The 12,790-nt window shown below is 45.0% G+C and overlaps 1 pseudogene; it reads left to right on the top strand.

The window, feature by feature from the left end:
• Positions 1-1,057: 1,057 nt before the first annotated feature.
• LOC147986464 (uncharacterized) lies at positions 1,058-3,262 on the top strand (annotated as a pseudogene).
• Positions 3,263-12,790: the final 9,528 nt, after the last annotated feature.

Genomic DNA, 12,790 nt, shown 5'->3' with positions numbered 1-12,790 from the left:
GCTCAAGGAGGAGCTCGATGAAGATCTTGTCCTTTGTGTTGTTTCGTGCTAGTTGATCAGTAGTGGAGCCTAGTGGGACGATCGGGGATCTGTGTAGCTTTTGGGGTAGTCTTCTTTTATTTTGGTTCCGTAGTCGGACCTTGATTGTATCTGTTTGATGTAATGCTTTATTCATGTAATTGTGTGAAGTGGCGATTGTAAGCCAACTATGTATCTTTGTCCCTTATGTATTACATGGGTTGTGTGAAGATTACCTCACTTGCGACATTGCTTTCAATGCGGTTATGCCTCTAAGTCGTGCTTCGACACGTGGGAGATATAGCCGCATCGAGGGCGTTTCATGCGCCCCTACCCTTGAAGCGTTGCCGAGGCCACCCCAAACCCGGAATAAGCTAGTTCTACGTTTGCCACTAATATATCCACATGCTGTCATGTTTGTGTAATAATTGCCATGTTGTAATATTTGCAGAAACAATGGAGCACGGACGAGACGAGGAAGCAGAACAGGTGTTGGGAGACATAATCTTAGCCGGAGGTGATGTCTTGTCGTATCTTAACGACAATGATGGTCTGGAAGAATAGGGTGAAGAAGAAGAAGGCTACGATGATCGAAGAATGGAGGAGGAAAGACATGATTACGATGGCTCCGGTGACCCAATGCGGGTGCAAGAAGGAGCCCGTGGTGATGGCTTCGGTGACCGAACAGAGTCCGGCCAGGTAAATATATTAGTTAAGCCTGTGATGACTAGCTAATTGATGCATTCATTGTTTTGGTATGTACACATATTAATTAACTCTCGTCTAATTCTTTTTTTTCTAGCCCTCAGGATCGAGCACAACTTCGGTAAAGAGACAAGGCCCGAAGAAAAAGTTGCGCTCGGATGAAAGGTTTGAGATCACAGCAATCGCGCGCGATGGCATGCCGACTGAACCCATCCAGACAAAGGAAGCATTTGTTGCTCAGTGCGGGGTTCTTGTTAGGGACAAGATCCCGATCAGCATCCAACAATGGTATAAGCCTAAGAACGAAGACCTTGAGGTGTCTTATGTCAATGATATGCAGAAAGATGATCTTTGGACTGAGCTGAAGGCAAATTTCACCCTACCGCCAGAGGAGGATCCGGAGAAGCCAGTTAAGGAGCAATTAATCAAGTCTCATGCTCTTAAGAAGATGACAGACCTATTCAGGAGGTGGAAGAATGAGCTGAAAACGTTTGTCGACAAAGAAGAGACACCCGAATTCATCGGCAGATATGAGACGAACAGAGGTCACTGGCCCGCATTTGTGGCCTACAAGACATCGGAAAAGAGTAAGAAGATGTCGGCGACAAACAAGAAAAATGCTGTAAAGAAGAAGCTTCACCATCGCACGGGGTCAGGCGGCTACCTCAAAGCCCGGCCTAAGTGGGCCAAGGCTGAGAATGATCTGCTTGATAAAGGGATCGAACCAGAGACAATGAATTGGCCAGACCGTTGCCAGACTTGGTTCTTCGGGGCTGGCGGAACCTTGGACACTGTATCAGGGAAATGTGTTTGGACAGACGAGCAAATGAACATACCAGTCAAGAGGCTTAAGCACTATATCGATGCAGCGCAGCAAGGGACATTCGTTTCAGACAGAGAGAATGACGAGCTCACAATGGCCCTCGGGAATCCTGAGCACCCTGGACGGACACGAGGCACGCCAGGCTCTATTTCGTGGAAGGCTGGTTTTCCGGACACAGGCGGTTACAAATGCCAGGAGAGGAGGAAAAAAGTGGAGCATGCCCAAATTCAGACGCTGCACGAAAGGGTTCAAGCGCTAGAGGAACGAGAAGTAGCTCGCAGCAAGCGACCTGCCGAAACTACCCCCGAAGCTACCCCGCCATCTCAGCGGAGAAGCAGTGTGGCTTCCACCGAGCTGCTTTAGGCGGAGCATGTCTTGACGGCTCCTGCTAGCTACCCCGTGGATGCTATCACGGAGTCTCAACATTGCCACCTTATGACGCAATGGCAGAACTTCAAAGTCAAGGCGGCTGCCGGCTCTGTTCGACCTCCTGAACCCGGCGCAACTTTTCACCGTAGTCCGATTCCAGAAGGATATGCCAGGGTGATGGTGGACGAAATAACAGAGGGATTTGAGGACCTCCAGCTTGACTACCCTACCGGTCAAGGGGAGACTCGGCTGGGTTCTTGTCTATTGACTCCATGCCTATGGCGGAAGGAGCTCATCAAGCTTCTAAACTGGACGCCTCCGCCTCCTCCTCCTCCTCCGGCGAGTCAGGGCACTCCGCCTCCTCCTCCGGTGAGTGATCAGGGCACTCAGCCTCCTTCTCTGGTGTGTGGCGGCACTCCGCGTCCTTCTCCGCCTGCGCCGGCACGCCCGAGCAGCCATCCTCCTCCTTCTCCGCCTCGTCATCAAGGGCGGAAGAGACCCGCTGCCGCTCCGGCTGCTCTGGTGCGTCGTAATCCTTCTCCTCCGCCTCGTAAGCAAGGAAAGAAGACAGCCGCAGCCACTCCGTTTGCTCTGCCGGTGTCTAGCAGTACAGCCAAAGGCGGGAGGCAATACAGATTCGGTCCTTCTCTGAAGACTCCAGAGAAGTTACCATACGAGAGGACCCTGGAGGAGAACACGAAGATCGCGCGAGCCGAAGTGACGAACTTCTTTGAAGGGGTGAAAGCAAAGAAACATCCACCTCCGGAGGAGAAGGTAGATCCGGTGAAAGCGAAGCGCACTCTGGCTGCCCTGAAAAAACCAGCAAAGTCTCCGCCGAAAGGCAACTATGATCGCATTATTGCAAAGAAATTTGTCAAAGCGGAGTGGTCGGGAAGCACTGTCAGTGATCAAAGGATAAAAGAATGACGAGCTGGGAAAAAAATTGCCCAGCTCGGCGAACAAGTGAACCAATCGTGCCCCTCGCTCAAGGTGTCTAGTGACATCGTCGCTAATGATCCGAGGATGGTGCCCGGTTATAGCAATCTTGGAGATTACCTGCCCGACAATGTACATTATGATTTCTTGGAGGTGGAGGAACACAAATACGAGTAGGGGAAGCCTCTCTTCAAAGATGAAAGATCTCTAACAACGAAGATGCGAAGATTCCATGATTGGTACATGAAAACCTGTAGAGAGTCTGGGGGGAGGAATACTTTGACGCTGAGAGTTAGAGAGGAGCATGACCTCGTTGGAATTGAACTGCTGAATGTTCCATTTGAGGAGTTCTTTTAGTTTTTCAATCAAAAGGCCCTCGATAAAGCAACGATCACTTGCTACTGTATGTAAGTAGTACTACTTCTGTCATTAAGTCTCTCTATATATGTCAGCTCTTTCATTGCATGTATTTATAATTATCCTCACTATATTATGCAGATTGAAGATCACCGAATTGAAGAAAAGACAAATCGATGATATTGGGTTCATTAACACAAATCTCATAGATGCAACTGAGGTTAAATATCGTGCTGAAGATACCGAGGCCAACTTGCTACGATCGTTGGTAATAAATGAAAACAAAGATATAATACTCTTTCCTTACAACTTCAAGTGAGTGTTACTGTCTTGTGCATATTCGGTTTCCCTTATTAGTCCAGGTTATAGTAATGTAATTGATGAGTTATGCATGCGTGCGTAGCTTCCACTATATTCTCCTAGAGATTAAGCTTGAGCAGGGACTAGTAACCGTCTTAGACTCGAGACAAAAAGATCCCCAGGACTATGCGGACATGACTCAAATGCTCGAGAAATAAGTTAAATCGATCATTATCCACCTTATCAGCAACTTTGTTCATTTCCTGATATCAAGTAATTGTTTTCTTTGTTTGGCAGGGTTTGGAGAAAATTCACCAAAAAAGCTCCAGGACTGCCGAAGAAGCTGCAATTTAGACACCCGAAAGTAAGTACTATAGTAACATGTTCCGCGCATCTCCTAGTGATTCAAGCGCTAGTTTCATAAATACCATTTGGCATGCTTGCTTATCAGTTTGATTGACCTCTATTTCTTCTAAAGTGGTTGTGGCAGGAACAAGGGAATACTTTCTGTGGATACTACGTTTGCGAGTCCATCCGCCACACGACCTGTGAACGGGGGTACTCTGACGAACAATATGAAGTGCGTAAGCAATAATATTCACAATTTTATTTTATTACCATCATTTGTGTTGAGTTTCATTTATTCATACATATATATATATATCTGTATTGACCCCCTTGTTCAAATTAGATGTTTCGGATGCGGGATGAACTCCTACCACCAGATCGTATCCGAGCAATTCAAGAGGAATTGGCGGCATTCTTACTTGACCACGTGATCGCTGAAGACGGAGAATACTATGTGGACCCTGTGTTCATATATAATTAGGAGATTATATTGTAAGAGATAAGTATTGTATATATGTAGCCGGTAGTGTCGGATAGATATACGAGAACTTGTTGTTCGACCAATCTCTCGGAGAAGGAGAGGTGGTCGATATCACTTCTCTCTGTATGCATATGTTCATGACGATCTTCTGTTTCCTTCATTTGCTTACTAGCTAGCATGTCTAGTCTTCTCTATATATACGTATATATAGCGTCGACCAAGCACGAACATAAGAGAGGACACTTCTCTCTATTAATTAGCTAGCTAACACAATATATGAAACACCTAAATTAAACCCCCAAAACCCCCAACCCCCCCTTCAAAAAAACAAAAACCCCAGCCCCTGAAATGCTGACGCATGGATGCCTATTGGTCCCGGTTGGTGCCACCAACCGGGACCAAAGGCCCTCCTGCCTGGGCTCGGCGCACCGGCCACGTGGAGGCCCGTCTGTCCCGGTTCGTGTAAGAACTGGGACTAAAGGGTTAGGGCATTAGTAACGACCCTTTAGTCCCGGTTCACAAACCGGGACAAAAGGCCCTTATCAACCGGGACGAATGGGTTTTTTTTTTACTAGTGCTTCGTCACTATGTCGGGTTTAAGGGCATCTCTGGCCTGACCCTCAAACCAAACACCGCGTCCGTCTTCGAACCAGAGGATCAACTCGCGGACATTCATGCGGGAGCTGGACATTCAACCATATCCGCATACATTTTAAATCAGATTTTAACTAACCGAACGAATTGCATGCAAACCGGGCAATTTTCATATAAACCGGACGAAAACATTTACATTCCGGACATATTTCAAATAAATTATAGTGGACTACGCTAGGCTATTCTAATCTAGTCTATGGTCGGCCACGGTGAAACCCTATTCCCACAACATGTCTTCTCTATGTCTGACAGTCCGCTCATCGGAGTACCGTGAGCCTCAGAGGGATATGCTTCAGCGGACGCGGAAGAGTAGCCTCCACTTTCATGAAGCACGGATCAAGTTTGGTTTTCGGTGCGGGGAAAGACACCATGGCCTACGGCCCTACGCCCCCACAAAGCGGGCAAGTCACCGGATGTGTAACCCCGTGAGCGGTGGTGGTGGCCTTTGTGGGACCCGAGCGATGGTAGCCTTCCATGGTCTACTTTTCCTCGCTATCAACGCCAGTGGCGACGGGCATTGCCGACACGGAGTTGGCGACGTCATAGTTGGTGCCCCTCTCAAATTCCTCCGCTGTTGCATCAACCTCCGCGAACATAGCTTATTTCTCCGCCTACCGGATGCGTTATCGTCATCACTCACAGCGGATTTGCCGGGAGACGACGTTGGCCAACTTGGGTGGCCTGGCAGTGGCGCCAGCTACAGAGAGCTTGCCGACATGCCAACCTAAATCCAGCTGGCTCACCGGGCAACCCAGGCCGCTATGCGTGAGAACTCCTTTTTCTGCTTGCCGGAGAGGCCGTCCCATAGGACTTTCGAGCCGGAGGACATGAGGGGTGTGGTACAAGGAAGAGGTGGAGAGCGGAGTTGCCGTGCGATTCTTGCCCGGCACCTAAAAACGTTTAAATAGCGGGCGGATGTGAGGCACCAACCAAAGAGGTCTTTAATTCCAGCCGGCACAGGGACTAACTGTTGGGGAACGTAGAATTTCAAAAAAAAAAATCCTACAATCACGCAAGATCTATCTAGGAGAAGCATAGCAATGAGCGGAGAGAGTGTGTCTACGTACCCTCGTAGACCGAAAGCGAAAGCATTTAGTAATGCGGTTGATGTAGTCGAACGTCTTCGCGATCCAACCGATCAAGTACCGAACGTACGGCACCTCCGCGATCTGCACACGTTCAGCTCGGTGACGTCCCTCGTACTCTTGATCCAGCTGAGGCCGAGGGTGAGTTCCGTCAGCACGACGGCGTGTTGACGGTGATGATGAAGTTACCGACGCAGGGCTTCGCCTAAGCACTACGACAATATGACCGAGGTGTAAAACTGTGAAGGGGGCACCGCACACGGCTAAAGATCAACTTGTGTGTCTATGGGGTGCCCCCTCCCCCGTATATAAAGGAGAGAGGAGGGGAGGACCGGCCGTCCCCTAGGGCGTGCCCCAAGAGGGGGAATGCTACTCCTAGTAGGAGTAGGTTCCCCTTTTCCTAGTCCAACTATGAGAATAAGGAAGGAGAGGGAGAGGGAGAGGGAAAGAGGGGCCGCGCCCCCTCCCCTTGTCCTATTCAGACTCCCCTTGGGGGCACCTCCTGGCCGCGGCCCTCTCTCTCCCCTAAGGCCTATAACTTCCCGGGGGGGGGGGGGGGTTACCCGAAACTATCCGGAACATTTCCGATGTCCGAATAACATGATCCAATATATCAATCTTTATGTCTCGACCATTTCGAGACTCCTCGTCATGTCCGTGATCACATCCGGGACTCCGAACTAACTTCGGTACATCAAATCACATAACTCAAAATACATATTGTCATCGAACGTTTAGCGGGCGGACCCTACGGGTTCGAGAACTATGTAGACATGACCGAGACACATCTTCGGTCAATAACCAATAGCGGAAACGGTATGCTCATATTGGTTCCTACATATTCTACGAAGATCTTTATTGGTCAAACTGCACAACGACATACATTGTTCCCTTTGTAATCGGTATGTTACTTGCCCGAGATTCCATCGTCGGTATCTTCATACCTAATTCAATCTCGTTACCGGCAAGTCTCTTTACTCGTTCCGTAATGCATCATCCCGCAACTAACTCATTAGTCACATTGCTTGCAAGGCTTATAGTGATGTGCATTACCGAGAGGACCCAGAGATACCTCTCCGACAATCAGAGTGACAAATCCTAATCTCGATCTATGCCAACTCAACAAACACCATCAGAGACACCTGTAGAGCAACTTTATAATCACCCAGTTACGTTGTGACGTTTGATAGCACAATAAGCGTTCCTTTGGTATTCGAGAGTTGCATAATCTCATAGTCATAGGAACATGTATAAGTCATGAAGAAAGCAATAGCAATAAACTAAATGATCATAGTGCTAAGCTAACGGATGGGTCTTGTCCATCACATCATTCTCTAAGGATATGATCCCGTCCATCAAATGACAAAACATGTCTATGGCTGCGAAACTTAACCATGTTTGTCTATGTATTCACACATATACCAAGTTTCCGGTTAATACAATTCTAGCATGAATAATAAACATTTATCATGATATAAGAAAATATAAATAACAACTTTATTATTGCCTCTAGGGCATATTTCCTTCACAAACGTGTGTCGCTCAGGGTGCCAGAGTAGGTTCCTCGGTGAAAGATCGTGGATGTCGCCTAGAGGGGGGGGGGTTGAATAGGCGCTTTAAAATAATTACGGTTTAGGCTTGAACAAATGCGGAATAAACCTAGCGGTTAATTTGCCAAGCACAAAACCTAAAACAACTAGGCTCACCTATGTGCACCAACAACTTATGCTAAGCAAGATAAACTACTAGGTGATAGCACGATATATGATAATAAACAATATGGCTATCACAAAGTAAAGTGCATAAGTAAAGAGCTCGGGTAAGAGATAACCGAGGCACGCGGAGACGACGATGTATCCTGAAGTTCACACCCTTGCGGATGCTAATCTCCGTTTGGAGCGGTGTGGAGGCACAATGCTCCCCAAGAAGCCACTAGGGCCACCGTAATCTCCTCACACCCTCGCACAATGCAAGATGTCGTGATTCCACTAAGGGACCCTTGAGGGCGGTCACCGAACCCGTACAAATGGCAACCCTTGGGGGCGGTCACCGAACCCGTACACTTTGGCAACCCTTGGGGGCGGTCACTGGTACCCGTCAAATTCCTCGGTGCGATCTCCACAACCTAATTGGAGACCCTGATGTCTACTACACAACCTTCTTCTTGTAGACGTTGTTGGGCCTCCAAGTGCAGAGGTTTGTAGGACAGTAGCAAGTTTCCCTCAAGTGGATGACCTAAGGTTTATCAATCCGTAGGAGGCGTAGGATGAAGATGGTCTCTCTCGAGCAACCCTGCAACCAAATAACAAAGAGTATCTTGTGTCCCCAACACACCCAATACAATGGTAAATTGTATAGGTGCACTAGTTCGGCGAAGAGATGGTGATACAAGTGGTATATGGATGGTAGATAAAGGTATTTGTAATCTGAAAATATAAAAACAGCAAGATAACTAATGATAAAAGTGAGCGTAAACGGTATTGCAATGATAGGAAATAAGGCCTAGGGTTCATACTTTCACTAGTGCAAGTTCTCTCAACAATAATAACATAGATAGAACATATGACAAGCCCTCAACATGCGACAAAGAGTCACTCCAAAGCCACTAATAGCGGAGAACAAACGTAGAGATTATGGTCGGGTACGAAACCACCACAAAGCTATTCTTTCGGATCAATCTATAAAAGAGTTCGTACTAGAATAACACCTTAAGATACAAATCAACCAAAACCCTAATGTCACCTAGATACTCCATTGTCACCTCAAGTATCCGTGGGCATGATTATACGATATGCATCACACAATCTCAGATTCATCCAACCAACATAAAAGTACTTCAAAGAGTGCCCCAAAGTTTCTACCGGAGAGTCAAGAACGTGTGCCAACCCCTATGCATAGGTTCCCAATGTCACGAAACCCGCAAGTTGATCACCAAGACATACATCAAGTGTTCTCATAAAAGACTCAATCCGATAAGATAACTTCAAAGGGGAAACTCAATTCATCACAAGAGAGTAGAGGGGGAGAAACATCATAAGATCCAACTACAATAGCAAAGTTCGGGATACATCAAGATCGTGCCATAGAGGGAACACGAGAGAGAGAGATCAAACACATAGTTACTGGTACATACCCTCAGCCCCGAGGGAAAACTACTCCCTCCTCGTCATGGATAGCACCGGGATGATGAAGATGGCCACCAGAGATGGATCCCCCCTCCGGCAGGGTACCGAAAAGGGGTCCAGATTGGTTTTTGGTGGTTCTGGAGTCTTGCGGCGGCGGAAATCCCGATCTATTGTGCTCTCTCATGTTTTTAGGGTATATGGAGATATATAGGCGGAAGAAGTACGTCGGTGGAGCTCCGAGGGGCCCATGAGGCAGGGGGCGCGCCCTCCACCCTCGTGACCTCCCCGGAAACTTCTTGGAGTAGGGTCCAAGTCTCCTAGATCACGTTCGGTGAGAAGATCACGTTCCCGAAGGTTTCATTCCGTTTGGACTCCGTTTGATATTCTGTTTCCTCGAAATACTGAAATAGGCAAAAAACAACAATTCTGGGCTGGGCCTCCGGTTAATAGGTTAGTCCCAAAAATAATATAAAAGTGGAAAATAAAACCCAATATAATCCAAAACAGTAGATAAAGTAGCATGGAGCAATAAAAAATTATAGATACGTTGGAGACGTATCAGGCATCCTCAAGCTTAATTCCTGCTCGTCCTCGAGTAGGTAAATGATAAAAAGAGAATTTTTGATGTGGAGTGATACTTTGGCATAATTTCAATGTAAATCTTCTTAATCATGGTATGAATATTCAGATCCGAAAGGTTCAAGACAAAAGTTCATATTGACATAAAAATGATAATACTTCAAGCATACTAATCAAACAATTATGTCATCTCAAAATAACATGGCCAAAGGAAGTTCATCCCTACAAAATCATATAGTTAGGCTATGCTTCATTTTCGTCACACAAAGATGTTCCCAACTTCTATACCCCTGATGACAAGCCAAGCAATTGTTTCATACTCAAATAATCTCAAACTTTTTCAACCTTCACGCAATACATGAGCGCGAGCCATGGACATAGCACTATGGGTGGTATAGAATATGATGATGGGGATTGTGTGGAGAAGACAAAAAAGGAGAAAGTCTCACATCAACGAGGCTAATCAATGAGCTATGGAGATGCCCATCAATTGATGTTAATGCAAGGAGTAGGGATTGCCATGCAACGGATGCACTAGAGCTAAGAATGCTCAACAAAAGAAAACTAGTGGGTGTGCATCCAACTTGCTTGCTCATGAAGACCTAGGGCATTTTGAGGAAGCCCATCGTTGGAATATACAAGCCAAGTTCTATAATGAAAAATTCCCACTAGTATGAACAAGACAACTTATGAGACTCACTATATGAAAATCATTGTGGTACTTTGAAGCACAAGTGTGGAAAAAGAGATAGTAGCATTGCCCTTTTTATTTTCTCTTTTTTTGGGCCTTTCTTTTTTTTTCTTTTTGCCCTTTCTCTCTTTTTTTTGATTGGGCAATGCTCTAATAATGATGATCATCACACTTCTATTGATTACAACATAATGATTATAAATTGATACTAGAACAAGATATGACTCTATATGAATGCCTCCGACGGTGTACCGGGATGGTGCAATGAATCAAGAGTGACATGTATGAAAAATAATGCATGGTGGCTTTGCCACAAATACGATGTCAATTACAAGATCATGCAATGGCAATATGACAAAAGTAAAGCATGTCATGATGATGATGATGATGATGGAAGTTGCATGGCAATATATCTCGGAATGGCTATGGAAATGCCATGATAGGTAGGTATGGTGGCTGTTTTGAGGAAGATATAGGGAGGTTTATGTGTGAAAGAGCGTATCATATCACGGGGTTTGGATGCACCGGCGAAGTTTGCACCAACTCTCAATGTGAGAAAGGGCAATGCACGGTACCGAAGAGGCTAGCAAATGGCGGAAAGGTAAAAGTGTGTATAATCCATGGACTCAACATTAGTCAAAAGAACTCATATACTTATTGCAAAAATTTAGAAGTCATCAAAAATCAAGTACTACGCGCATGCTCCTAGGGGGATAGATTGGTAGGAAAAGACCATCGCTCGTCCCCGACCGCCACTCATAAGGATGCACAAGCTAGGTACACTTCATGCTTCAAATTTGTTACACAACTTTAACCATACGTGCATGCTACGGGTCTTGCTAACTTCAACACAAGTATTTATCAAATTCACAACTACTCAACTAGCACGACTATGATATTATCACCTCCATATCTCAAAACAATTATCAAGCATCAAACTTATCTTAGTATTCAACCCACTAAAAAGAAAGTTTCACATATCTTGAATACCAAGTATATTAACATTAAGCAAATTACCATGCTATTAACGACTCTCAAAATAATCTAAGTGAAGCATGAGAGATCAAGTTTCTTTAAAACAAACCACCACCGTGCTCTAAAAGATCTAAGTGAAGCACTAGAGAAAAAATTATCACGCTCAAAAAGATATAAGTGAAGCACATAGAGTAAACTATCAAGCTCAAAAGATATAAGTGAAGCACATAGAGTATTCTAACAAATTTCAATTCATACATGGCTCTCTCAAAAGGTTTGTACAGCAAGGATGATTGTGGTAGACTAACAAGCAAAGACACAAATAATACAAGACGCTCCAAGCAAAACACATATCATGTGGTGAATAAAAATATAGCTCCAAGTAAATTATCGATGGAAGTGGACGAGAGAGGGGATGCCTTCCGGGGCATCCCCAACCTTAGGCTCTTGGTTGTCCTTGAATATTACCTTGGGGTGCCTTGGGAATCCCCAAGCTTAGGCTCTTACCACTCCTTGTTCCATAGTCCATCGAATCTTTACCCAAAACTTGAAAACTTCACAACACAAAACTTAACAGAAAACTCGTAAGCTCCGTTAGCGAAAGAAAACAAAACACTACTTCAAGGTACTGTAATGAACTCATTCTTTATTTATATTGGTGTTAAACCTACTGTATTCCAACTTCTCTATGGTTTATAAACTCTTTTACTAGCCATAGATTCATCAAAATAAGCAAACAACACACGAAAAACAGAATCTGTCAAAAACAGAACAGTCTGTAGTAATCTGGATCAAACGTATACTTATGGAACCCCAAAAATTCTAAATTTCTAGACCTGAGGAATTTATCTATTAATCATCTGCAAAAATAAATAACTAAATAGCACTCTCCAAATAAAAATAGCAGCAATTCTCGTGAGCGCTAAAGTTTCTGTTTTTGACAGCATGGTCAACAAGACTTTCCCCAAGTCTTCCCAAAGGTTCTACTTGGCACAAACACTAATTAAACACATAAAACCACATATAAACAGAGGCTAGACGAATTATTTATTACTAAACCGGAATAAAAAGCAAGGAACAAAAATAAAATTGGGTTGCCTCCCAACAAGCGCTATCGTTTAACGCCCCTAGCTAGGCATGATGATTTCAATGATGCTCACATAAAAGATAAGAATTGAAACATAAAGAGAGCATCATGAAGAATATGACTAGCAAATTTAAGTCTAACATACTTCCTATGCATAGGGATTTTGTGAGCAAACAACTTGTGGGAACAAGAATCAACTTGCATAGGAAGGTAAAACAAGCATAGCTTCAAAATTTTAAGCACATAGAGAGGAAACT

The sequence above is a fragment of the Triticum urartu genome, chromosome 2A, assembly GCF_056163025.1.
Source record: "Triticum urartu cultivar PI428250 chromosome 2A, HENAU_Tu73, whole genome shotgun sequence".
NCBI lineage: Eukaryota > Viridiplantae > Streptophyta > Magnoliopsida > Poales > Poaceae > Triticum > Triticum urartu.
Note: the sequence above shows the minus strand (reverse complement) of the source record. Positions and strands in the feature narration are given on the sequence as shown.